General features: G+C 39.4%; 1 long non-coding RNA gene across 1 annotated transcript; it reads right to left on the bottom strand.

Moving 5' to 3' along the window:
* Positions 24,744-25,632, bottom strand: LOC109228199. Its single transcript, XR_002068331.1, has 2 exons — positions 25,569-25,632; positions 24,744-24,796 (listed from the first exon to the last, which is right to left on the bottom strand). It is a non-coding gene; the product is annotated as an uncharacterized LOC109228199 (long non-coding RNA).

The raw sequence follows: 26,034 nt of genomic DNA, 5'->3' as shown, positions 1-26,034 counted from the left end.
ATTAAGTTGATGCTTGCCCCAAGATCACATAAAGCTTTAGCAAAGTCTGCACTCCCTATAGTGCAAGGGATAGTGAAAGCACCAGGATCCTCTAACTTCGGAGCCATTGAATGTACTATAGCACTAACTTGGTGGGTTATCTTGATAGTTTCACAGTCCATGGATCTTTTCTTTGTCACCAAATCTTTCATGAGTTTAGCATAGCCAGCATTTGCTCCAAAGCCTCACCAAAAGGCACGTTAATGGATAAGCTCTTCATCATGTCAATGAAATTTTTGAACTGATTCTCATTTTTCTGCTTGGCTAGACTCTGAGGATAAGGGGAGGTGGTCTAGGCAAGGGTGCCTTGGCTTTTGGCACAACCGGATCCGACATGTCAATTACGTGCTCCCTAGACGGGTTCACGTCACTTTGTGTTTCCACCTCGACATCTTGAATATTGATCCTCACTTCTTCATTCACAGTTTCATCAACCACATTCTTGCAACTCAACATCATCACCCAAAACTTGCTTTTGTTTGGAGGCATTCACATCACCGCCTCGTCCACTCCTAGTGGTCACAACCATAACATGATTGTTCCCTCCCTTTGGGTTCACTACCGTATCACTTGGTAGAGCACCCTTAGGGCGTGTATTTGAAGATTGAGAGATTTGGCCTAGTTGCACCTCCAAATTTCTAATGGAAGTATTGTGAGAAGCCAATTGAGCATTCAAATCCGCATTCTTCTTCATCATTTGTTCGAACATCATTTCAATTCTACCAATTTCATTGTTGGATGTACTAGGACCCAGGGATGGAAAAGGTGGTGGGTTGCTCGGTTGTTGGTACATTCGGGGCCTTTGAAAGCCTTGCCCCTGATTTCCTTGGTTATTGTGCCACCCACCTTGGTTGTTGTTGTTTCCACCCCAATTGTTGTTGTTGCCCTAATTTCCCTGATTGTTCCGGTTGTTATTTTGATTTCCCCAATTGTTGTTCCCTTGTTGTTGATTATTCCAGTTATTGTTGCTTTGTTGTTGGTTACCCTAATTGCCCTGAGATCTCCATTGTTGTTGTTGGTTGGAAGAATTGCCCCTTTGGCCTTGATAATTGTTCACATATTGTACCTCTTCATTTTTCTCATCATAGACGTCATCTCGAAATCCACTACCATCATTGTCAAATTGATCCGAATTCCCTTGATTCTGTTGACCTTTTCACCTTCTTTGGTCCACTAGTATGTTAACACCCTCCTTAGCATTCACTTGGCGAGGATTTTGGACTTGTTGCAACTGTGCCTTTGCTAGTTGGTTCATGGTAGTTGTCAATTCTACGATCACCTGCCCACGATCATGTAATTCTTTGTGCAAATGAATGACTGTGGGGTCACCCTTGGGTACATTGGCTCTACTTTGCCATGCGGAGGATGTATCCTCCATCTCATCAAGAATGGCACAAGCTTCATCATACGTCAACTTCATAAAATTACCCCCAGCCAATTGGTTCACTATGCATTGATTCGTTGTATTGATGCCCCAATAGAAGGTCTGTTGTATCATTGCCTCTGTCATATCATTGTTGGGGCATTCTTTCACCATAGTTCTGTATCGCTCCCAAATCTCGTGCAATGGTTCAGTAGGCTCCTGCTTGAAGGCTAAAATCTCATCCCGTAGAGCTGCCATGTGCCCCGGTGAGAAAAATTTGGCAATGACTTATCCGCCAACTCATCCCAAGTTGTGATGGAATGGTTGGGAAGTCGCTCAAGTCAATCCAATGCTTTCTCCCTAAGTGAAAATGGGAAAAGCCTCAATCGAAGAGCATCCTCGGACACATTGGTTTGCTTGTTTCCCCAACAGGTATCCACGAACCCCTTGAGATGTTTGTACGCATTCTGAGAGGGAGCACCTGTGAAATACCCACGCTGCTCCAATAATGTCAACATCGCGTTGGTTATTTGAAAATTGCCCGCCCGGATCCTGGGCGGAACAATAACACTTGCATAGCCTAGGTTGGGAAGAACTCTAGGAGCCACTCTTGGAGGTGGCGGAGGAGGGTATGGAACATTGTCATTTGCATTGGCCTGGCGGCCTCTACGTTGTCCTTGAGGAACAAGAGGTATCTCTTCATCTCCGTTGTCATCTACCTCCTCCCCCGCATTCACGTATCCAAGAGGGTCATTAGCATTTAATGACATTTTGTACCTGATGTATTGACACAAACAAATTAGTACCAATGAAGGAAAGAAGAACAAAACACAAATCTATCTAGATAGATAGCCAAAACGGTTAGCTCCCCGACAACGGTGCCAAAAAGTGATCGCGGCCTACTCCGCACTACTATTTAAGTAGCGAGAGAGGGTTGGAGAAGCTTTTACCCTATTTAGGGTCGGGATCGAATCCACAGAGAGCTAGAATTTGGAATCGAGTATCTATCTAGTGTAAAATTGCGTATGTGTTCTTAATTGCACTTCTATTCATTTTTGGGGTTTTTTGTTTACTTCTACTATTATCAATCTACAAATGGTAATTGCAACTAAATTATGCTAAGAGTTATAATACTACGAGTTGTTCAAATAGGTTTAAAAGGCACTAGGGTAGTGACTACCGCCTAGGTGGTCAATTGACGGGTACTTGAATCTAAGGCACGTTTGACATATTTGGGGAGTATGATATAACCGTTGCACAACTTTACCCACTCTACACCTTTCGGTGGTTCGAGTGATTTTGCCCGAATTGACTCTCTTAAGACCAATTGAGCATGCAAATTTGCACAAGCAATTAGGGTTCAAGTCGGGTATTACTCTCTCGAGGTTTTATCCTTTAATTGGGGCTATCAATCTCTTGAGTACGCCCCAATTCCTTGTTGGACCAATTTCAGAGACTTAGGCTTTCTTTCTCAAGAAGAGCTCAAGTCAACTCAACACAAACTAGTGTTTGCAACCACTAATTCAGAAATTAACCATGAAATTGGCCCAAATAAGAAACACCCATAGTCAAATTAGCCCTAAATTACAAGACCCATCAATTGCCCACACTAGGGTTGAGCCACAACCCTAGCTTATGGGTCTAGCTGCTCATAATTAAAGAAGAAATGCAAGAAATAGATGAAGAAAAGCTCATATTAATTAATCACTAAGTTAAATACAAAGATTCAATGATGAAAAGTAGCTAAAATTGCCCAAAATGGCATAAAAAGTCGAACCCACGAGCGTAGTTCAATAATTAAAATATCGGATACCCTAAAAATGGAAAAAGAAGCAATTTATACTAGGCTAAAAAATCTGGACAAAAATGCCCCTGCGGGGTTAGTGCGGACCGCACAAAATGGATTGCGGTCCGAACTGGGGCTTTGGCCTTGAAAAACAGCTCTCTGAATCTTGGTATCGCGGACCGCAGAGAATGGACTGCGGCCGCGGAGGCTTCTAGTGCGGTCCGCATAAAATGGACTGCGGACCGCATTGGCTTGAAAACTCCAAATTGCAACTTCTTTGATTCTTGGCTCTGCGGACCGCACTAAATCGACTGCGGCCGCATTGCCTTCAGTGCAGACCGCACAAAACCTAGTGCGGCTGCACTGCCTCTTAGCCTGGAAGTTAGCCTCTCAGAATCTCCTAGTGCGGACCACACAAAGTGGTGTGCGGCCGCACTGGGCCTGCTTTGCCTGAGCTTGTCTTGTCTTTGGCGCTTGTGCAAGTTTCACTCCTTTTGAGCTGATCTTTGACATCTCATCACTTTGATGATCAAACCTGCAATCAAGCACGACTTGTGAGCCGTTTGGGACTATTTTGTATGAATTTCTACTTAAAGCATAAGCAAGAAGGAGTATAACATGCGTTAAAATCTCTAGTTATCACTATATAAAGGGGAAACTTATTATTCATTAGATACATTGTAACACGCATACCAAGGCAATATACTTTTGTCTTTCTGTCTCTAAAAGTTATCAAAAAATCTTGTCTGTTCATAAAGTTCTTCATAAGTGCAAGCTCAGAACGGAAGACAGGTTCCCTATTAAGCCATTAACCGAGCTCGGACTCACTTTTATCATTGGTTTGACCATTTATTACGTCTTTTATTTGCTTAATTTAACTCATATAATCACTTGTATTGAATTATTCCACATATTCTTAAATCCGCATAATCAAGTGCTTTTCTGTATTTCCCTTCTTAAGCGATTATAGAAGTAGAAAATTCAACATGGTACTACATTTCCACACCCAAACATGACTACGTTGTTTTCCCCAGTGTGATAATAACAAATGTTCTTATGTCATGTATAGTGCTCTCTACAAAGTTGAAATGATTGAAAACATAATTAACTAAACGAATCGGAGTCCTTTCTAACAAAATTAAATTTTTAGATAAAATAGTCACACCCTTCATTATGGTATTGGAGCAAGCTAAGGTCTTCATTTAAGTTTCGTGGCCATCCATTATCCAAACAATAGATATGTGGTTGGAAAAAAAAAATAGACTCACTCTAATAGCTGAATTTTCAAAGCGACCGTACTTAAATGTACGTAAAATATTGGAGTAGTTTGAAAACCTTATCTTTGGTCCTTTGAAGCCGCTAGCTGTATCTGTGTGAGGAATTGCAAGTAGTCAAGTTTGATGACAATTCTATGTCACTGTGCGAATATGCTCTACTGCTATAGAGGAGTATTCAAATGAAAATTTTGACCAGACGTACGTGTTCAATCATGACTCTATAATTTACATTTTGACTCCTTCATTAATAAGCAAGTAGTAGGCTAGTAGCTATTACTATGTATGCCTTTGTAGACTTGGCCATCGCCAAAATTAAGAATAATGGACTTTTAATTTGGAACGAGATTTGCCGCCAGCTCTTCCGTCGCTCAGCGATTTTATAACTTGAATTAATCAAGTGGTCAAAATTTTGACACATGAGAAAAATGTGTACGTACTCCCTTAATTTAGATATACTCAAAAGCAAGGGTGACAAAATGGTTAAAAGAAAACAGTTAACCACTCATATTATTCACTAAAAGATGAGTTGGATAATGAATTATTTAAAAACCGTTCAAATACGGATATGAACCATATTATCCATTTTCTAAATGGATAACCCAATGAATAACTAATGGGTTTAATTTTTACATTTGTAAAGCATCAAATTGGAGATTGCTTAGGTTTGCGAGACTAGAAATTCTCCCATAAGTGATCATATTTAATAAGTCATGAATAATATAGTTACTCATATTATCTGTCGGTTAACCCGTTATTTACCCGTATTAAATATGGGTCAGGTTGAATTAGTTATCCGTTTTTCATTATTCATTTTTGACACGTCCCATATCCGACCCGACTTGCCTGTTTGCCACTCAGGTGTTGGAATGGCATCATTTTCTTTTGTCTGCGAATACAAATACCTTTTTCTGTTTGGAATAAGTAAGTAAAGTTTTGCAAAACTGTGTTTGATTAATGTTTTTGCAAAAAGTTGGAAAACCTTTTCGCAAGAAACAGAATATTTTGATCAACTTGTCAAGGTCGATTATCCTGCAAACACTAATAAACGATTTATCCACACACACAAAAAAAAGTACCCTTAAAGTTTTTTACATTATAAATTCAGTCCGCCGTTTATTAAACTTTCACCGAGCATTCCTAGTTATCTCACCCCCCCCCCTAACCCCCCACCCCCCGCGGCCCCACCATTTAATACGATATAACCTGTGTATCGTTTGAATGCATGTAATAAAATTAACATCGTTTTAGTTTAACCTAATATCAGTAGTTCGATTGTTCTAAACGGGTGTGGTTATTATTGGAAGTACTGATAGTTCTTTTAAAAATGTTTATCAAAAGGTATGTGTAGGTATTTTGAAGGGTTACATCCAAACAACAACTCCATCCAAGAAATTCTTGCAATTTCTGTTATCCGAGTACATCTCAGCTTCAAAAACAATGTTTGCTAAACTAAATTGAATTTTTTGGAAAAGTGTAACGACCCGACCGGTCGTTTTGAGCTCTAGCACGTCATTTAGCAGTTTGAGGCCACGAGCTTCATTTTAGGTATTATGGCTTGTGCGCACGGTCGGAATTGAATTCCGGGAAGTTCGGAGTTGATTTGGAGAGAGAATTCTCATTTTGGAAGCTTTAAGTTCAAAGAATGGACTAAAATTGGATTTTTGAGTAAACAACCTCGGAATCGAGATTCGAAGGTTCCAGCAGGTTCGTATGATGATTTCAGACTTGGGCGTAAGTCCGGATCGGGTTTCGGAAGACCCGGGAACGTTTCGGCACCTATTGTGGAAGTTAGCATTTTTGGAAGAATTTCATAAGTTTTGGTTGAGGTGCATTTCAGTGTTATCAATGTCCGTTTGGGATTCCGAGTCTGAGAATAGCTCCGTATGGTGATTCTGATGTTGGGAGCGCGATCGGAAGTGAATTCGGAGGTCAGTGGGTCATTTTGGAGTCATTTGGCTAAAGATAGAAGTTTGAAGGTTTTTGAGAAGTTTGACCGGAAGTGGACTTTTTGATATCGGGGTCGGATTCCGATTTCGGAAGTTGGAGTAGGTCCGTAATGTCGAATATGACTTGTGTGCAAAATTTGAGGTCAATCGGATGTGATTTGATAGGTTTCGGCATCGAATGTTGTCACGACCCCAAAACCCGGTCGTGATGGCGCCCAACAATATTGCTAGGCAAGCCTGACCACAATCGTTCCCAAATTAACCGTAAACCTCAAACCGACAATCTAAAGAGATTATAATAGTTTTAGAATAATAATAATCCAATATTTATAATAGAATAATACTGAGAAAAAAACACGAAGTCTGATAAAACGCTCCCAAAGACCTGGGGTCACGAGTCTAGAGCCTCTAAAACAATCTGAACAACAATATCTGAACGAAAATACTCAAGTCTGGAAATGTATATATAATTAAAACTGAAATAGGAAGAGTAGTCAGGTCCTGCGAACGTCAAGCAGCTACCTCAACAACTCTGATAAGCTCTGGGAAACAAAGACTGCTCAGCTAAGCCTCCGGTGTACCTGAATCTGCACACAAGGTGCAGGGAGTAGGGGTGAGTACTACCGACTCAGTGAGTTATAAGCATATAAAATGTCTGAAGATAAGAAATCCACGAAATGCCACAAAGTAAAGCTAAAACTAACAGTCCAACACCTAACTACGAACTAACAGCAAAACAACTCAAAATATATCAGTCAAGTATAATGTAAAGATGCAATGCAATGCACATGACCGCTACGGCGCGTAGCCCGATCCATTTAACGTCGATGGCGCTCACTGGGGGTGTGTACAGACTCCGGAGGGGCTCCTTCAGCCCAAGCGCAATATAATCATATCATTCGCTGCGGCGTGCAGCCCGATCCATACTCAGTCCACAATATGCATATGAGTCACGTAACAGATTTAGTTAATTTCCCAATTTCAATTTATTAAGAAGAATATACTTTAGATATTTAACTTCAGGAAAAGTGACTTAGAATTTCATAACAGTGATTAAACACAGGACTGAGATCAATGATTATACAAAGCATGCTATCACAATGACAATCATCCTCTAAGGATGCTACAGATCGGCACAAGGTCCCAAACACGGCAATAAGCCCAGATATATTCAATACAGGGTGCGTATCAGTCGCCAATATAGAAATATTCTTGTTCGGGATGGATTAAGTCTTGATCCCCAGTCATAACCAATCCCGCACCTGCCATGGGGTGCGAGTCACGCCCTACAATAGCGTCACAATGTGATAAGCCGGGGTTTCAAACCCTCAGGCCATCATATACACCAACTACTCACCTCTATCCGGCCGTAGAATGGTCCGCAATGCCTTTTCCTTTCGTATCGACCTCCTCGCGCGTCGAATCTAGTCAAAATCACAACGAATACATAAATATGGGTTAAAGAAACATAACCCAATCAAAAATACTCGAAAAGTACTAAAATTCACGAAGTTGGTAAAACCCGAGCCCCGGGCCCACTTCTCGAAAAATTCCAAAAATCACACCAACAGATTTCTCGTCTCGCCACGAGTCCGTGCATATAAAGTTTACCAAAATCGGAGCTCGTTTGACCCTCCAAATTTCATTTTTACATCACAGCTTTCCAAGCCCTAGCTTGACCCGTTTTTGATGAATTTTCTACAATTTACATGTAATTTCTACCATAAATTCGAATATTTAGGCCAAGGAACTTACCTCCAAGTGATTCTCAGTCAAAACCCTCGAATTTCCTTGTTCAAAGCTCTTAAGAACGTCAACAATGGAGGAAAAATATGAAAGGGTCGCGGATGAAATATTATTTTAAAACCCTTCTGTCGCCCAGCGATTTTCGCTTCTGCGGTCCCGCTTTCGCTTATGCGGGACCGCTTCTGCGGCCATATGACCGCTTATGCGGTTTTTCATTAAATCCTTGGCCTTCCGCTTTTGCGCCCAACCATCCGCTTCTGCGGATCTCACCATTCCGCTTCTGCGGCCTCGTTTTCGCCTATGCGGACACGTTGAAGCGACACCCCGTCCGCTTTTGCGGAATTACCCCGGTCCCTCATGGACCGCTTATGCGATCCCTTAGCCGCATCTGCGGAACCGCTTCTGCGGCTCCTTTTCTGCAGATGCAGAAATACCAGAAGCCAGGTACACCCGACCTGCAACAATTATCAAGATTTTCCGTTTAACCACCCGAAATCACTCCGAGGCCCCCGGGACCTCAACCAATTGCACAGATATGTTCTATTACTTCATTCAAACTTGCTCGTAACATAAAAACACTATCATAAACACCAAAATCATCGAATTACCACAGATTCAAGCCTAAGTTAAACTAAAACTTCTGAAACTTGCATTTGATCTAAATCCCGACCTAAACACCTCCGAATGATCTGAAACTTTGCACGCATATCCAAAATCACCTAACGGAGCTACTTCAACTCTCGGAATTCCATTCCGACCCCCGGATCAAAATCTCACCTACCATCCGGAATTCGCCAAAATTCAACCTTAGCCAATTCAAGCCTAATTCCACACCGGACCTCCAAATTCAGTTCCGATAGCGCTCCTAAGTCACAAGTCATCTCCCGAAACTGGTCGAATTATCAGAAATCCATTCCGAGCCTTCTAACTCATAAGTCAACATTCGGTTGACTTTTCCAAACTAACCTTATCATAAAGAGACTTATTGTCTCATTTCTAACCAAACTCTATCCGAATTACTTCAAATTCTCCAAACACGTATAATGAAACATATAGAAGCATAAAACGGGGAAAACGGGGCAGTAACTCCCGTAACGACGGGTCGAGTCGTTACAAATGTTGAAGTTTGAATTTCTCAAGTTCATCAAGTTTGATTTGGGGTGTGATTCGTGATTTTAGCGTTGTTTGATATGATTTGAGGCCTCGAGCGAGTCCGTAATGTATTTTGGGACTGGTTGGCATGATTGGTCGGGGTGTCGGGGGCCTCGGGTGGATTTCGGGTGGTTAACGGATCGAATTGGAATTTGGAAGAAGAGCTGAAGCTGCTGCCTGTTGGTGTAACCGCACCTGCGAGACTTGGGCCGCAGGTACGGAGCCGCAGAAGCGAAAATGGCTGGCAGGATAGGGACCGTAGATGCGGTCATTTTTGCCGCAGATACGGATGCTGAGGGCTTGAGGAGGACCGCAGAAGCGGAGGGTAAGACGCACCTGCGGAACCGCAGAAGCAGTCAAGTGACCACAGGTGCAGAAATGCTGGAGGCAGAGAGGTTATTTTAAATCGGGGGTTGGGTTCATTTCAACCCCATTTCTTCCATTGGAGCCAATTTTGGAGCAACTTTGAGGTGCCATTTTCACCACCAAGCATGAGGTAAGTAATTTATGCTAGTTTTGAGTCAAATACATGATGATATACGGATTTGGACTTGAAAACTTGTAGGAATTTGGGATTTTGAGGAAAAACCTAGAAATTGGTATTCTTGGATTTTAACCACAATATTGGGCATGAAATTAAGAGTAAATTATATATTTGAGTTCGTGAGGTTATGGGTAACTCTTACTTTTGAAAATTTTTGGAATCCAGGCGCGTGGGCCCGAGGGCGGTTTTTGTCAACTTTTTGATCAGGGTTAGAAATTATTATAAATTGGATCATTAGGAGTAATTGAACGTATATTAATGGATTTGCATAATTATTGGCTAGTTTTGGAACATTGTGCATCGACTCGAGTCTTCGGAAGGGCGTGGAATGCCGGTAATGCAACTTCGGAGCGAGGTGAGTCTCCTTTCTAACCTTGTAAGAGGGAATTGTCCCCATAGGTGAGTTAATCGGTTATGTGCTCCTATTTGTGGGGGCTACGTACGCACGAGGTGACGAGAGTCCGTGCGTAGCTACTATTATGCTTATGTCCGAGTAGTTTAGGACCCAAAAGCATGCTTACTTGTAATAAATGCAACCTTGTTGACAAATTTAAAAATGCTTAAATCATATCGAAGTGGCAAACGATTTTCTAAAAGAGTTAAACTTCATTTTCTTGACTTGTAAAAAGAGGAATTTACACCTCCTTGAATAATTATTTCCTTGACGAATGTCTTGATTGACTGTTTGAATACGTGATTCTTTGTGTACCTGTGTCGCAAATATGATTCGCGAGCAGGGTGATTGTTTATTTATATTTGACCACGTCGCATATATGATTCGCGAGCGGGGTAATAGATGCATCTATGGTTCGCGCCGTTCGACCCTCTGGCAGTGCACAGTTTAAATATTGTTGGATCGGGCCGTACATCCTCGGCATGATTTGCGCATGCTTGTATTGCTTGCCTTGTAATTTACAAAAGTTGATATTGCTTCTTCCCGTCTTGAGAATATATGTATAAATGATGAAAAAGGATATTGGAAATTTTCATATAAAAGAAAGAATTGTTTACTTGCTTCACTCTATTGAATTACATTCATGTTTATATAAACCCTCGACTTGTTATATTATTGATGAATCATCATTGGTCCACTAGTAAGTGTCGAAGTCGACCTCTCGTCTCTACTTCTTCGAGATTAGGCGGGATACTTACTGAGTACACGTTGTTTTCGTACTCATGCTACACTTGCTGTGCATTTTTGTTGCACAGGCACCTGCATCTCTAGCGGCCTAGTAGGTGTAGCAGCTGATACGGAGACTTAGGTGAGCTGCACTTCTCGAGACGACCCGCAGCCAGCAGAGATTCTTTCAGATTTCCATATTTATTATCTGTCCTATTTGTATTTTCGGACAGTTGTTGTATTATTTTGTTTCCTAGAGATAGCTCATGCACTTGTGACACCGGGTTCTGGGATGATTATGGGGTTGTTTAATATTGAGTTTGTTAAAGACATCAGTATCTATTCAGTAAAACTTATTACTTATTGTTTAATGTACAAAAGGAACGATTTCGAAAATGTTAAAACAAGAAATTTCAAGTAAATTGTTGTTGGCTTGCCTGACAGTGGTGTTCGGAGCCATCACGACCCTTAGTGGATTTTGGATAGTGACAAAAAGGATCAACGGTTTTTGAAAGAAATGCCACTATAAATTTCTTCATCCCTCTTAAAACTTCAACAGGGAAAATCATCTCACTACAACAAATTTGATTATCAGTGATGAATTATTTTGTCACCTGTGATTCACTTTTCGTCACCAAAGATTTTTTTTGACGAAATTTTTTTTGTCAATCTTTCGTCTCTGAAACAACGTCACTAATAACATACAAAGATAACTTTGTGTTTCGTCGCCAAATAATGATATATTAAGTACGAAAACTTTTTCCGTCCCCAAATATGTAATATTTATGACGGATTTATTTGTCATAAAAGTACAAAAAAATCGTACTTAATAGTATGATCTCGTCACTAAAAGTGAATTAATGTCGACGAAACTACCTTGTCACTAAATATTTAATTTAATTAGTGACGACGTCAAATGTCTCTAAAGCTATGTGTGTTTCGTAGTTGAAAAATCGTAGTTTTGTCACTAAAGACTACCTTTTATCTACAATAAAGTAATTCGCCCCTAAATATATAATTAGTGACAATTATAATGTTGTAGTTAAAACTATCATCTCGTCACTAAAAAAATTATTTTTATTGACATAACAAAATCATCACTATAAATTATCATAATTAGTGAATTACAATTGTCAAAAAATACCAAGTTGATTCGTAGTCAATAAAAAGACGATTTTGGGACATAAATAATTTTTGTCACTAAATATAGTGAATTTATGACAAACTTAATTTGTTTTCTGACGAAAATATGATATTCCTAAAACTATACAAAAGTAAACTTTTTTGTCACTAATAATAAATGTTTGATGACGTTTATATTCGTATTTGTTTTAGATTGGCATTATACGAATTTGAAATAACATAATAAAACAATCAAGGTAATAACAGAAAAATAAAAACAATCAAAGGTAATAACAAACCATTGAACATACAACTAATATTGAAACTATATTGAGATAAAAGCTCCTTAAATTAAAAAAAACATAACTAAAGTAAATCTGTCCAACATAAAAGTCTAACTGAGAATTAATATATACCAAATATTACTCCTAAACTAGGATTGAGAAGTGGAGGAATGCAATGACACTTCACTTGCAATTAGTCTTGATCCAATATTTACCTTCATATACCTGTATAAAAGATAGAGAAAAAAAATTAAGATTTAATTTAATACTTTATGGTATCATGGTATAAATAAAATATTAATGGTATAAACTACAATTTCTTGTTAAACATAGAGTTTAATTGGTGAAACAAATAATTGAATTGTGATACAAAAAAATAAAAATGAGAAAAAAATAAATAGTGTGAAGTTTAGTGTACCCAAAGTTATAATCTGGTGGACTCAATCTTCACTGTATCATAGAAAAAAAACATTCAAACTTAGATGTGAAAAGAATTATAATTTAATTTATCATTTAAAGATGTAGTACTTCTAACCTTGATGGTGATGAGCCAATAAAATGGCGCTGCATTTGGTTTAATATCTCCTCTTGGCGTGCTCGTACAATACGTTAATATTTGTATCTGTATCCGCTGATTTGCTACCTCAGTTTTAGCTACATTCAAACATTCTTGTAAATCATGTTTTCCCTCCTAAGAGATTCCTCTAATTTTGTTGTCCTCCTTTTTGTTGTTGTAGTGGTATTAGGCTTTGGACCATAGCCAAGGCCTTTAATATATCCCGACCTAGTACCAAGTACATTATCAGCAATTTCATCAATAGTCATTGGATTCTCTTCAGATACAGACCGAGCTCTCAAATCTCTCATTTTGTTCTACATAAAAATATTACATCAGTTAAATTAAGTATAAAATAGAATGAATACATGTGACATGTTACTAAAATATTACTCATGTAGTTAGTCTCAACCTCTAGAGATGACCATCCTTTTCACTCGAGTAATGGGTGCTTTTGTAGAACTCAATCCTATTTGGCTCTACTCCCCATGTTCATTAACACCCTACACAATATGAAAATGATATGAAATATTACTAAAATATCATCTTAGTAATTAATGTGGGGGGTGATTGAACCTCAACCACATTAACATGATTAGATTACAGATTTAACAAAAGGTAATGAATGTATTGTCTAATAGGATATGGTTCTTTATATTATGCAGTTATATATTGTATAATGGAAAACTGGAAACTAGTTTTATGAGTTGATAGAAGTCAGATGTAAGTTAGTAATGATATAGTCTTATGCTTAATCAAAAGTCGAAAAAAGACTCTTGTTCCCTTAAACGGAGATATAAAAGTATATGTATGTAACTTGTAATTTCATAAGCTTTTACAAGCAGGGAAAACTTGCAAATATACCCTCTATGAAGTTTTATTGAAGCTATACAAATTTATATCTCCCTGAGTACTAAAAGTTAATTAAACACCAGTGACTAACACTCGTCTATTCATCTATTTATACGTATATTTTGAAGAACAAATGACAAAATATCAGTAGGAAAAATGATAGAAAGGAGACAAATAACAATACTAACTTTTATATTGAACATAAACTAAACAATGTCCTTTTCTTTCTCTTTTAAGAAGACAAAGAATTGATGTTAGGATTTGAATTATGAATGAAAAATGATAATACTTAAAAGTATGTGCAAGTAGAATTAGAAGTATACCAAACTCATTGGCCTTCTTTTTTTTCCACCATTTTGAGTAATAAAAATATCCCTTGAGATTTTACTCTTCGCCAACCAAGCAAAGGGATTGGAAAAGTTATAAAAAGTAAAAATAGTATAACTTACTATTTCAGCACGAGCAGCTACAAAAGCTCTTGACCCTATGAAATGATTAGATTTCAGCTATGTTCGATTGACCTTGTTTATGTCACGACCCAAAACTACCATGTCGTGATGGTGCCTATCGTGAAACTAGGCAAGCCAACTCTTTACCAAAAACAACACGATTTTTCATTTTCAAGATAATTCCCAAATCTATTTAATATAAAACCTTCATAAGGAGTGTTAATAAAAACAAAAGTGCGGAAAAGAAAAGCCCGATATCGGGGTGTTGGTCATGAGCATCTACTAAACACTGTCCGAGATACTAAGACTAACATAGTCTGGAACTTCAACTACAAAATAAACTATAGGAAGATAGGAGGGAGAAGAACAGGGCTACGATCGCCAGCATCTACCTTGCCAACTCCGAGAAGGATCTACAGCTGGACTAGTCAACAGCCGCTACCGGGTCCTGATGTGCCTGGATCTCCACACAAGGTGCAGGGAGTAGCGTGAGTACGCCAACTCAGTAAGTAACCAAAGTAAATAAAGACTGAGAAGCAGTGATGAGCAATAAAGCATAATAAGTTCATATCAGGGAATTTCAGTAAAAATATAACAAGCTTTTAAAAGCAGAGTTTGAATCAAATCATTTTGTTTAAACTCAGTTTTAGTAAAATCATTTGAAGATATTTTTCAACAGTTCTTAAACAGAGGCTCAGTGCAACAGTGAGCAAAATGATAAAATCATAAATAGCCCATCGGGCAGAACATCACTCATAAACAACCCCTCGGGCAAACCTCGCAGTCACTCGTATACAGCCCCTCGGGCATAACATCTCTCACACTCAGGGTACCCGCGCTCAATGGGAGTGTGCAAAATCCGGAAGGGCTCTTTTAGCCCAAGCGCTATAGCAAGCCACCTCGTGGCATAAACCAATCAAGCCCTCGGCCTCACTCAATCATGAATTAGTAACAACATGCTGCGGCGTGCAGCCCGATACTATAAATATCCTCACAAATCAGGCCCTCGGCCTCACTCAGTCATAAACCTTTCAAGCCACTCGGGCTATCATTAAAAATAGGGTACTCAGCCCAAAATAACATTTTATATGCATCAAAGCAGGGTAATAAAGACTGAGTTGTGAAATCTATAAATATAACATGACTGAGTATAGATTTTCAACCAAAAATAGTGAGACAATAATAAGAAAAAGGCTCCCAAGGGTCCAAACAGCTTTGGTACGAGGCCCAAATATGGCTTTCAGCCAATTTACAGAAATTCTTTCTAAAACACATAAGTATCATATAGTTTCAACCAAATACGCAACTTATAGTTGCCACTGGACGGACCAAGTCACAATCCCAACGGTGCACGCCCACACGCCCGTCACCTTAGCATGTGCGTCACCACAAAATAGTAATACGATACGAAAATCCGGGGTTTCATACCCTTAGGACTAGATTTACAATCGTTACTTACCTCAAACCAGTCAAGTCCCTACTCTGCGATGCTCTTGCCCCTCGACTCGGCCTCTAATCTCTCCGAATCTATTCACAACCAGAATAATATCATCAAAAAGCACTAATGGAATGAATTCCACAAGAAAAACTAGCAAATTAGGCACAAATCCCAAAATCCTCTCAAACCCGGCCCCCGGGCCTATGTCTCGGAATTCGGCAAAAATTACAAAACTAGAAAGCCCTTTCCCTCACGAGTCCATACATACAAGATTTATCAAAATCCGACTTCATTTGACCCCTCAAATCCTCAATAACACTTTCCAAAATCCCAAGCCCTAACCCCTCATTTTTAACCTTAATCTCTACTAATTACATGATTAAACAACGGCAAATTACCATAAACTCGAGTATTAGGGCTCAAGTAACTCACCTTAATGAAAATCCCCTTGAATCCCTCTTTAATTCACTCCCAAAAGCTCCAAACCGAACAAAAATGGTGAAGAATAACCCAAAATGCGTGAAGGGTTTAATTTATACCTTCAGCCCAGGCATTTCCGCACCTGCGGCCAAAACAGCGCACCTGCGGTGCCACTTCTGCGCCCAAAAGTCCGCATCTACGGAAGTCACATAAATTCCAAGAACCGCACCTGCGCCCCAGGCATCGCACCTGCAGGCCCGCAGATGCATCAAATTCACCGCATCTGCGGCTCCTCTCCTAGCCCTCCAATTTTGCATCTGCGGCTTCCCCACCGCACCTGTTATCCCCACTCTGCAGGTGCGGTTATCACAAAACACAGCAGCTTCAGCTGCATTTTCCAAGTTTCAAATCCTCCGCTAACCATCCGAAATCATCCCAAGCCCTTCGGGAACTCAACCAAACATGCCAACACATCCCATAACATCATTCAAACTTAGTCGAACCTTGGAATCGCTCAACAACATCAAAACACCAAATCACTCTCGGATTCAAGCTTAAGAATTTCCAAACATCCAAATTCCACAAACGATGCCGAAACCTACTAAATCAGCTCCGAATGATCTGAAATTTTGCACACACTTCACAAATGACACTACTAACCTACTCCAACTTACGGAATCCCATTCCGACCCCGATATCAAAGTTTCCACAACAAATCGAAAATCGCCGAATTTCCAATTTTGCCAATTTAAGCCTAATTCTACCACGGACCTCCAAATCACATTCCGGGCGCGCTCTCAAGTCCAAAATCACCTAGCGGAGCTAACGGAACCATCAGAAATCCAATCCAAGGTCAAATACTGAAAAGTCAAAACTTGGTCAAACCTTTTAAATTTAAAGCTTCAAGCTGAGAATCATTCTTCCATATCTATTCCGATTAACCTGAAAACCAAAATCGACGATTTACATAAGTTATAATACATCATACGGGGCTAGTCATGCCCGAGAACTGGCGAGCGAAGTGCAAATGCTCAAAACGACCGGTCGGGTCGTTAGATCCTCCCCACTTAAACATACGTTTGTACTCAAACGTGCTTAGAGTTGTTCCAAAAGCCATCAAATCGCCAAGTATCCTCACTATGCACATACCCAGGGGTGATCCCACGCCACCCCATCCTATATAGGTCTGATAGCATAACATAATTGAAATTTCGTAATCCAACCTAGCCCATAACCTTAGAACCAAATTTTCCACTTCCGAAATTATCTATAAGATCAAAATCTCACATCTATACATTGTATAAGTCCGAACAAGCTGTATCAAACCATATCCGTAACCCAAGATGCAATCACATGATATACCACATAACTCAAATACTCATAGTGATAACTTCTAACCACAGCAACTGCTCTAAACAACCTAATACCGGTAATAAACCTCTTAACAAACAAAGTCTCGTTCACTTCCATATACTGCCAATGATTAAAGAAACGCGCAAAAACTCATAACCATTCGTCAGATCAATAAGTCATGGAGCTCCCCCTTCTCCGACAGGAACTATAGCAGATTTCTAAGCTGATTTCCGATATTATCCTTCCAACCATGCTGTAACCAATTCTGATAGTATTAATTCTAGGTCCAATGACCTCATCTCATCTAACATGAACACTCTGATGACATGACACATCAATACGATCCAAATCCATACCTTGTGCAATTCGTGCACCCAATAGCAACATCCCAAATGTACTCAATCATGAGAATGGCTCAAAAGAGAAAACTGTCCCACCAACTTAACAAGTACCATCACAACCATGCTAAGAGCCTTGCACACATCGTAGAACCAAAACTCACGAATCTAACACAAAGGGTCATATCCCAACATAACTTCGTTGTAATGCGCGATCCCATCCAAACACTGGTCCACATGAAATACTTCATGCCACCTTGTTCAAAATCAATAACCACGCGCAATTCGACATCAAGAACCCAAAGTGCATTACCATAACCACGGAGAAGCAAATGACATATAACCATACAAAAACCGAAAGAACATAACCAATAAACCATCCACCAAGCAATACCCAATACTCTTCCCGCTCAAATTCGGCTATAAGACCCAAATAAAACCGCACCATAAGTGCATATAACCAACAAATCATGACTCCTCGTAACACAGAAGGGTAAGTCATAGATCACTCCGGAACACGAATAAGCTCAAATACAATCGAATGTCACATCCCTCAAAAATAGTAATTTGGAGTCAACAAATCCAACCCGGTGCAGAACACACATCCATATTGTGCCTACCAATGAACCCTAAATCAATTCTGGCCACTCACAATAGTTAAATGCCCTTTGAAAGTCTACAATGACTGAATCACAACACATACTAACCTCTGGCTAACCTTGGCTACACTTTTACAGTCCACAACCATGAAACAATCTACTCACAAGAACTCTCAGTCTCCCAATCCATAGAACATACGAATTACTATCTCTGATCTCGACTCCACCGCTCGAATGTCCACACTTCGCCAATTACACGGTCATCCCACGAGGAATACTTCTAAAATTCTTCTATGCCACAAGGCAAAATTTGAACTCCAGCAATAGATCAAACAAGACAGTGCTGCAATACCAATGAAGTACCCATAACTCAAACACATCGCCCCTTTCTGAACGTATACTCTCATCAAACCATACCAATTAGTAATATCATTTACCTAGTCATCTGAAACTTTCCATGGTGCCTAAGAATTTATGACCTTCTTTTCAGAACTGGATCGTGACCTTACACATGCAAATCTCAATCCTACATAACATACCACATATTTCATAATCCACTCCGAGTCACAAGCAACTACGTACTCAACTAGACAAGAACATTCCATTTGATCCCATCTAGGAGAAAATCACAATACATCACATGCTCCTCACTCCAGTAGAAAATACACATCTCTAACCGTGGTAGAAACCATCAAGAAATCTCTGAACCTCATTGGCATAAAACCAAACCGTCAGGACTGAATCCTTCTAACTCAACCAAAGTACGTAGGCCACCAAAAACCCAAGGGCATTGCCACGAAACACCTGTAGAATCTCGTTACCTTATACACACCCAAAGAACTAATCATACCCATTACCATGCCGATCCGACCTACTACCAAGATGTCATATCTGTCCGAGTTCCTTCTGAATTACCTTCAGATTGATACTCCTCCTCGCCATAACACCATAATCCTCAACCCAGACTCGCCACACGAGACCCAAGCATAAAACCACACCGCCCTAGGCTCATAAGCCGTTGAATACTCTCTTAAATATCCTCAAAAGTACCACATTCAAAATACTTACCCTAAAAAGACTTCCTGCGAATCTAAAGCCATTACCTTGACCTTCCTGATACTGATATGTAGAATCCATAATGATATAGAAATGCCACAAGTCTTGACACCCTCCAATGTAAACTTCAGTTTCTAGCCAAATATACATCCTGAAGATCCTCAATTGTTATATATAAATCTTGAATCCATTAGAACCATTCTCGAGAGTCATCCACTCTACTCAGGTCTCAATTAACTACTCAAATGAACCGAATGACCTGTGCCCCCATTAGTACAACAACTTCTAAGGAAGTAACCCATCATTCTTAGCAGTCGAGCGATTTCTTACTCCATACACGTTACATCCCTTACAACAACAACTAAATCATCCAATGTTTCTCATATACCCATAAAGCATAACACAACCCTTATCCAAAATCCCATTTACTCGAGTCATCCTCGATCTCAACCTTTTTAAGCCACAACTGATTCACCAGTATGCCTCAAACTGAAACCAATACAAGACATAACCGTGCAATCAACTGATCGATAGCAGACTCCCGCACTTGGCTCGAAGCCATAGATCGAAACACACAATAACTAACGATGCCCATACTTTATTACTGCCATAATGCCATAGTGAGATCCAGTTAAATCCTTCATAAGCTCATGCAACACAACCCATCTAATACCTCAAATCATTTACAAATCTCGCATTCGCCCTCGTATAAGACAAGACAACTCTATACGCGATCCAAACTCAAACTGCAACACATGTAATTCAGTGGTACAAGAGGACTCGCTACAAAACAACATAAGGACCACATACCCTCAGGACAACCCGCAGGAGATAACCCACCTACTTCGCCTCAAACTAACATCTCTTTATACCCTTCCACCATCCTAAACATCATGCAATCACTTAATCTTTCTGAGTCTGAACTCATATCACGACATGAAATCCACTTCACCTCCAAACTAAACAACATGAAAAGATCATTCAACACACCCATAACTCGGGGCTATACATCAAATCAAGATGGAAATCAAGCACCAAATAGTTCTTTCTACACCTCAAGCAGACCCTTCTCGTCACATTCAAATCATATGAACACATCTCGCAGTCACATCATATTCATCACGTAGCCATCCAGCCATCACTTCCACTAATAGGGACAATACCGAACATATAAATCCAAAAGCACATGCTCACACAATCAACACCTCAGTGCTCAAGCTACATTCAAAACCCGGCCTCAAGTCCTCTAGAATGGCCCAACATCAACACGTAGAAATCACATCTCGCACCTCGTCCAGGGAATCATAAGTCGTCGATGCACAGTTGATACCGAGCGCTCATATGCGCATCCGAATGCTTGGAAGGAATTCAAAGAGTTACACTTCAAGCTGAATCAATATCGCACGATAAGAATTCAAGAATGTGGAATTTCCTAAAGGTTCTGCAGCCTCTCGAAGATAAGTACAGACGTCTCCGTACCAATCTGCAAGACTCTACTAAACCTGCTCATGACTCGTGAGACCTATGTAACCTAGACTTTGATACCAACTTGTCACGACCCAAAACTACCATGTCGTGATGGCGCCTATCATGGAACTAGGCAAGCCAACTCTTTACCAAAAACAACACAATTTTTCATTTTCAAGATAATTCCCAAAGCTATTTAATATAAAACCTTCATACGGAGTGTAAATCAAAACAAAAGTGCGGAAAAGAATAGCCTGGCATCGGGGTGTCATTGGTCATGAGCATCTACTAAACACTGTCCGAGATACTGAGACTAACATAGTCTGGAACTTCAACTACAAATTAAACTATAGGAAGATAGGAGGGAGAAGAATAGGGCTGTGATCGCCAGCAGCTACCTTGCCAACTCCGAGAAGGTTCGATAGCTGGACTAGTCAACAGATGCTATCGGGTACTAATGTGCCTGGATCTGCACACAAGGTGCAGTGAGTAACGTGAGTACGCCAACTCAGTAAGTAACCAAAGTAAATAAAGACTGAGAAGCAGTGACGAGCAATAAAGTACAATAAGTTCATATCAGGGAATTTTAGTAAAAATATTACAGGCTTTTAAAAGCAGAGTTTGAATCAAATTATTTCATTTAAACTCAGTTTTAGTAAAATCATTTGAAGATATTTTTCAACAGTTCTTAAATAGAGGCTCAGTGCAACAGGGAGCAAAATGACAAAACCATAAATAGCCCATCGGGCAAAACATCACTCATACACAGTCACTTGTATACAGGCGCTCGGGCATAACATCTCTCACACTCAGGGTACCCGCGCTCACTGGGGGTGTGCAGACTCTGGAGGGGCTCCTTCAGCCCAAGCGCTATAACAAGCCACCTCGTGGCATAAACAAATCAGGCCCGCGTCCTTACTCAATCATGAATCAATAACAACATGCTATAACGTGCAGCCCGATCTATCCTCACAAATCAGGCCCTCGGCCTCACTCAGTTATAAACCTCTCAAGCCACTTGGGCTATCAGTAAAAATAGGGTACTCAACCCAAAATAACATTTTATATGCATCAAAATAGGGTAATAAAGACTCAGTTATGAAATCTATAAGTATAACATGACTGAGTATAGATTTTAACCAAAAATAGTGAGAGGATAGTAAGAAAAAGGCCCTAAGGGACCAAACAGCTTTAGCATGAGGTCCAAATACGGCTTTTAGCCCAATCAACAGAAATTCTTTCTAAAACACATAAGTATCATATAGTTTCAACCAAATACGCAACTTATAATTGCCACGGGATGGACCAAGTTACAATCCCCAATGGTGCACGCCGACACGCCCGCCACCTAGCATGTGCGTCACCTCAAAATAGCAATATGATACGAAAATCCAGGGTTTCATACCCTCGGGACTAGATTTACAATCGTTACTTACCTCAAACCAGTCAAGTTCCTACTCCGCAATGCGATTGCCCCTCGACTCCGCCTCCAATCGCTCCGAATCTATTCACAACCACAACAATATCATCAAAAAGAGCTAATGGAATGAATTCCACAAGAAAAACTAGAAAATTAGGCACACCGAAATCCTCTCAAACCCGGCCCCCGGGCCCACGTCTCGAAATCCGATAAAAATTATAAAACTAGAAAGCCCTTTCCCTCACGATTCTATATATACAAGACTTATCAAAATCCGACTCTATTTGACCCATCAAATCCTCAATCAAACTCTCCAAAATACCAAGCCCTAACCCCTCATTTTTAACCCTAATCACCACTAAATACATGATTAAACAACGGTAAATTACCATAAACATGAGTATTAGGGCTCAAGTAACTCATCTCAATGAAAATCCCCTTGAATCCCTCTTTAAATCACTCCCAAAAGCTCCAAACCGAACAAAAATGGTGAAGAATAACCCAAAATTCGCGTAGGGTTTAATTTATACCTTCTGCCCAGGCATTTGTGCACATGCGGTGCCGCTTCGGCGCCCAAAAGTTCGCATTTGCGGAAGTCACTTAAATTCCAAGAACCGCACCTGCGTCCCAGGCATCGCACCTGCGGGCCCGCAGATGCATCAAATTCATCGCATCTGCGGCTCCTCTCCTAGCCATCCAGTTCCGCATCTGCGGCTTCCCCACCGCACCTGCGACCTCGCACAAGTGGTCCCCTCTCCGCTGGTGCGGTAATCACAGAACATAGCAGCTTCAGCTGCATTTTCCAAGTTTCAAATCCTCCGCTATCCATCTGAAATCACCCCGAGCCCTTCGGGAACTCAACCAAACATGCCAACACATCCCATAACATCATTCAAACTTAGTCGAACCTTCAAATCTCTCAAAACAACATCAAAACACCAAATTACCGTCGGATTCAAGCTTAAGAATTTCCAAACATCCAAATTCCGCAAACGACGCCGAAACCTACTAAATCACCTCCGAATGACCTAAAATTTTGCACATACGTCATAAATGACATTACGAACATACTCCAACTTCCGTAATCCCATTCCAACCCTGATATCAAAATTTCCACTTCCGAACGAAAATCACCAAATTTCCAATTTTGACAATTCAAGCCTAATTCTACCACGGACCTCCAAATCACATTCTGGATGCACTTCCAAGTCTGAAATTACTTAGCGGAGCTAACGGAACCATCAGAAATCCAATCCGAGGTCAAATACTAAAAAGTCAGAACTTGGTCAAACCTTTCAAATTTAAAGCTTCAAGCTGAGAATCATTCTTTCATATCTATTTCGATTAACCTGAAAATCAAAAACGATGATTTACATAAGTCTTAATACATCATACGGGGCTAGTCATGCCTGAGAACTGGCGAGCGAAGGACAAATTCTCAAAACTACCGGTCGGGTCGTTACATCTGTCTCGCATAATCTCTACAAAGAACATATAAATATAAGTAAATAAAACTATAATGACGCAAATATGAATTCTGAGTGGACAGAAACAAAAGAACCTCATCAAGCTCTTCTCAAAGGTTGCATTTTACAGAGGCATTTTAAGGATCCTTTTTTCTCTTTTTTTTTTACTTCCAGTTTATTTTCTCACTCTTATTTTTATCTTATGTAAATGCAGACTTTTGAAGGGTCTACTCATATCAATGTAACCATATCATCCATGAATGAATGTTGCAGCTACAAAGTAGAGAAAAACATGTTACTGAAAATATCTTCTGTATATTTTGTTTGTTCGTATACTTAATTACTTAAATTACCTTTTTCTTTGAGAAATCGTGAATGTTGTTTGCTAGAAAAAATTACAAGGAGACAAATATGAATAGAAATTACCTTATGCTCTGGATTCGCCCACATGTCACCGAGCCTATTCCAATTTTTTGGGGTCAACTCTGTCACTTCAATTTTACGAGCCTCTTCCTCGGAGCTTGCACTTTCAAATAGCTTTTTAATTTGTAGCGCCATTGTCGGCTTTTATTTTTCAGAATATCCTCACAACTATCTTTGGTGTAATGCTCGTCCAAGTTAATTTCAAAATTCTCCTGCAAAATGAGAAGTTTTGAAGATCCTCACAAAATAATCAAAATTTTCTTTGCTCATAAAAGATTAAAAACTAACATATTTACAATGTAATAAAATTTACCAATATATAGAATCCTTACATGGCTTCTAATTAATGTTGAATCCTTATCCTCTATTGTGAGTTCCTTCCACTTATTTGGAAGCAAAAGAAAATTGTGAGAAATAATTCCTATCTCATTTGATATCTTTGCCGATGGAATTGCCTCAACTGGCCTTCCTTTACCAACTGGGATGTCTATAACCATCCTTTTTCCTTTAAACTTCTTCATTTTCTCAAGACCTTTTCCCATTGTCCTTCCACGACCTTTCCTGATTCTAGTTGAATCATCTGACTTTAAAAAGTAAAAGTCAGTTCAAAATACTGGCTAATATTCAAAAATGGTAACCATGTATATATATATATTAGTAATTAATTGCTATGCTACAAATGAAAACTCTTATTGTTACAGGTTTAACATTAATGAATGTTTCAATTGTTAATATATTTGGGGAACGTTTCAAATGTTAATATATTTGGTTCCAACTTGAACACAAAAGAATCCTAGATGCTGAAATATAAAGATAGCTATTTCTTTCCAATTGGGAAAGTAAGAGTTTGTTGCAACTTCTTATTGGGCGACAATCAGAAACTTTGTTACATCCCCTCTTTTAAACACAATCCGTTTGTTTTATAAAGATAAACTCAAGAATAATATTGCAGTAGGTGTAAGTTCTTGGCTACCCTTAATATCTACTAAAACCAATAAGAAAGAATGGGTGCAATGTAATTTATCACATAATGACTTCCAAAGAAATGAAAATCCCCAGTATACCTTCGAATTGCAACGGAATTGACCCAACCATAAGAAATTACTTCAATTATACAGAAAGGTTTCAGTAAAAACAGTACTACCAAATGTCTGAATTAGAAAGTGCGGGATATACTTGCTGCATATAGAAAAATAACATGGAATGCACAGAACAAGCAAAAAAGGGATCCATAAGAATAAACAACAAAAAATAGGAGTATACTGACAACAATGAGCAATAAGCATCAGAAAAAAGGAGAACAATAACTAATAGATACACTCCTAGTCAATATAATAAAAGGTACGTATTACCTGTACTAGGAGTAGGATTATTACTATTTGATGGATCAGATGATCGGCTTGCTTGAGTAGAAGCACCTGTAACTGTGGCTTGTCTAGAGACACGTCCGCCTGGTGCCATTGATTTGTAGAATTCTACCAAAAATACTATAAATTTTAGTATATTCATTAAATGTAAGATCTATTATAAAAAACCAAAAGTTAGAAATAACTAAAGGAAAATTCAAAAAGAACGTATATCATCAATCTGGAAAGCCTGATGCACATCATTTCCTAATAAGAGTTTACTGTCTTCTTCTCCTAATATTTATTGAACTATTGAAGCATCACTAGCCGACTGAAGTAACTAGTATAACATACCAAAGATCTATTTATGCAGGAATTTTTCAAATTTGAAGGCACATAAACTATGTTTTCAAAACTTATACATCCAGCAGAGTTAAAAGAAGATGTGTGTCTAACAAAGATCGAGCCTAGT

This window comes from Nicotiana attenuata, chromosome 6, assembly GCF_001879085.1.
Source record: "Nicotiana attenuata strain UT chromosome 6, NIATTr2, whole genome shotgun sequence".
Classification (NCBI taxonomy): Eukaryota; Viridiplantae; Streptophyta; class Magnoliopsida; order Solanales; family Solanaceae; genus Nicotiana; species Nicotiana attenuata.
The sequence above is the reverse complement of the archived record's forward strand: the minus strand, read 5'-3'. Positions and strand labels throughout refer to the sequence as shown.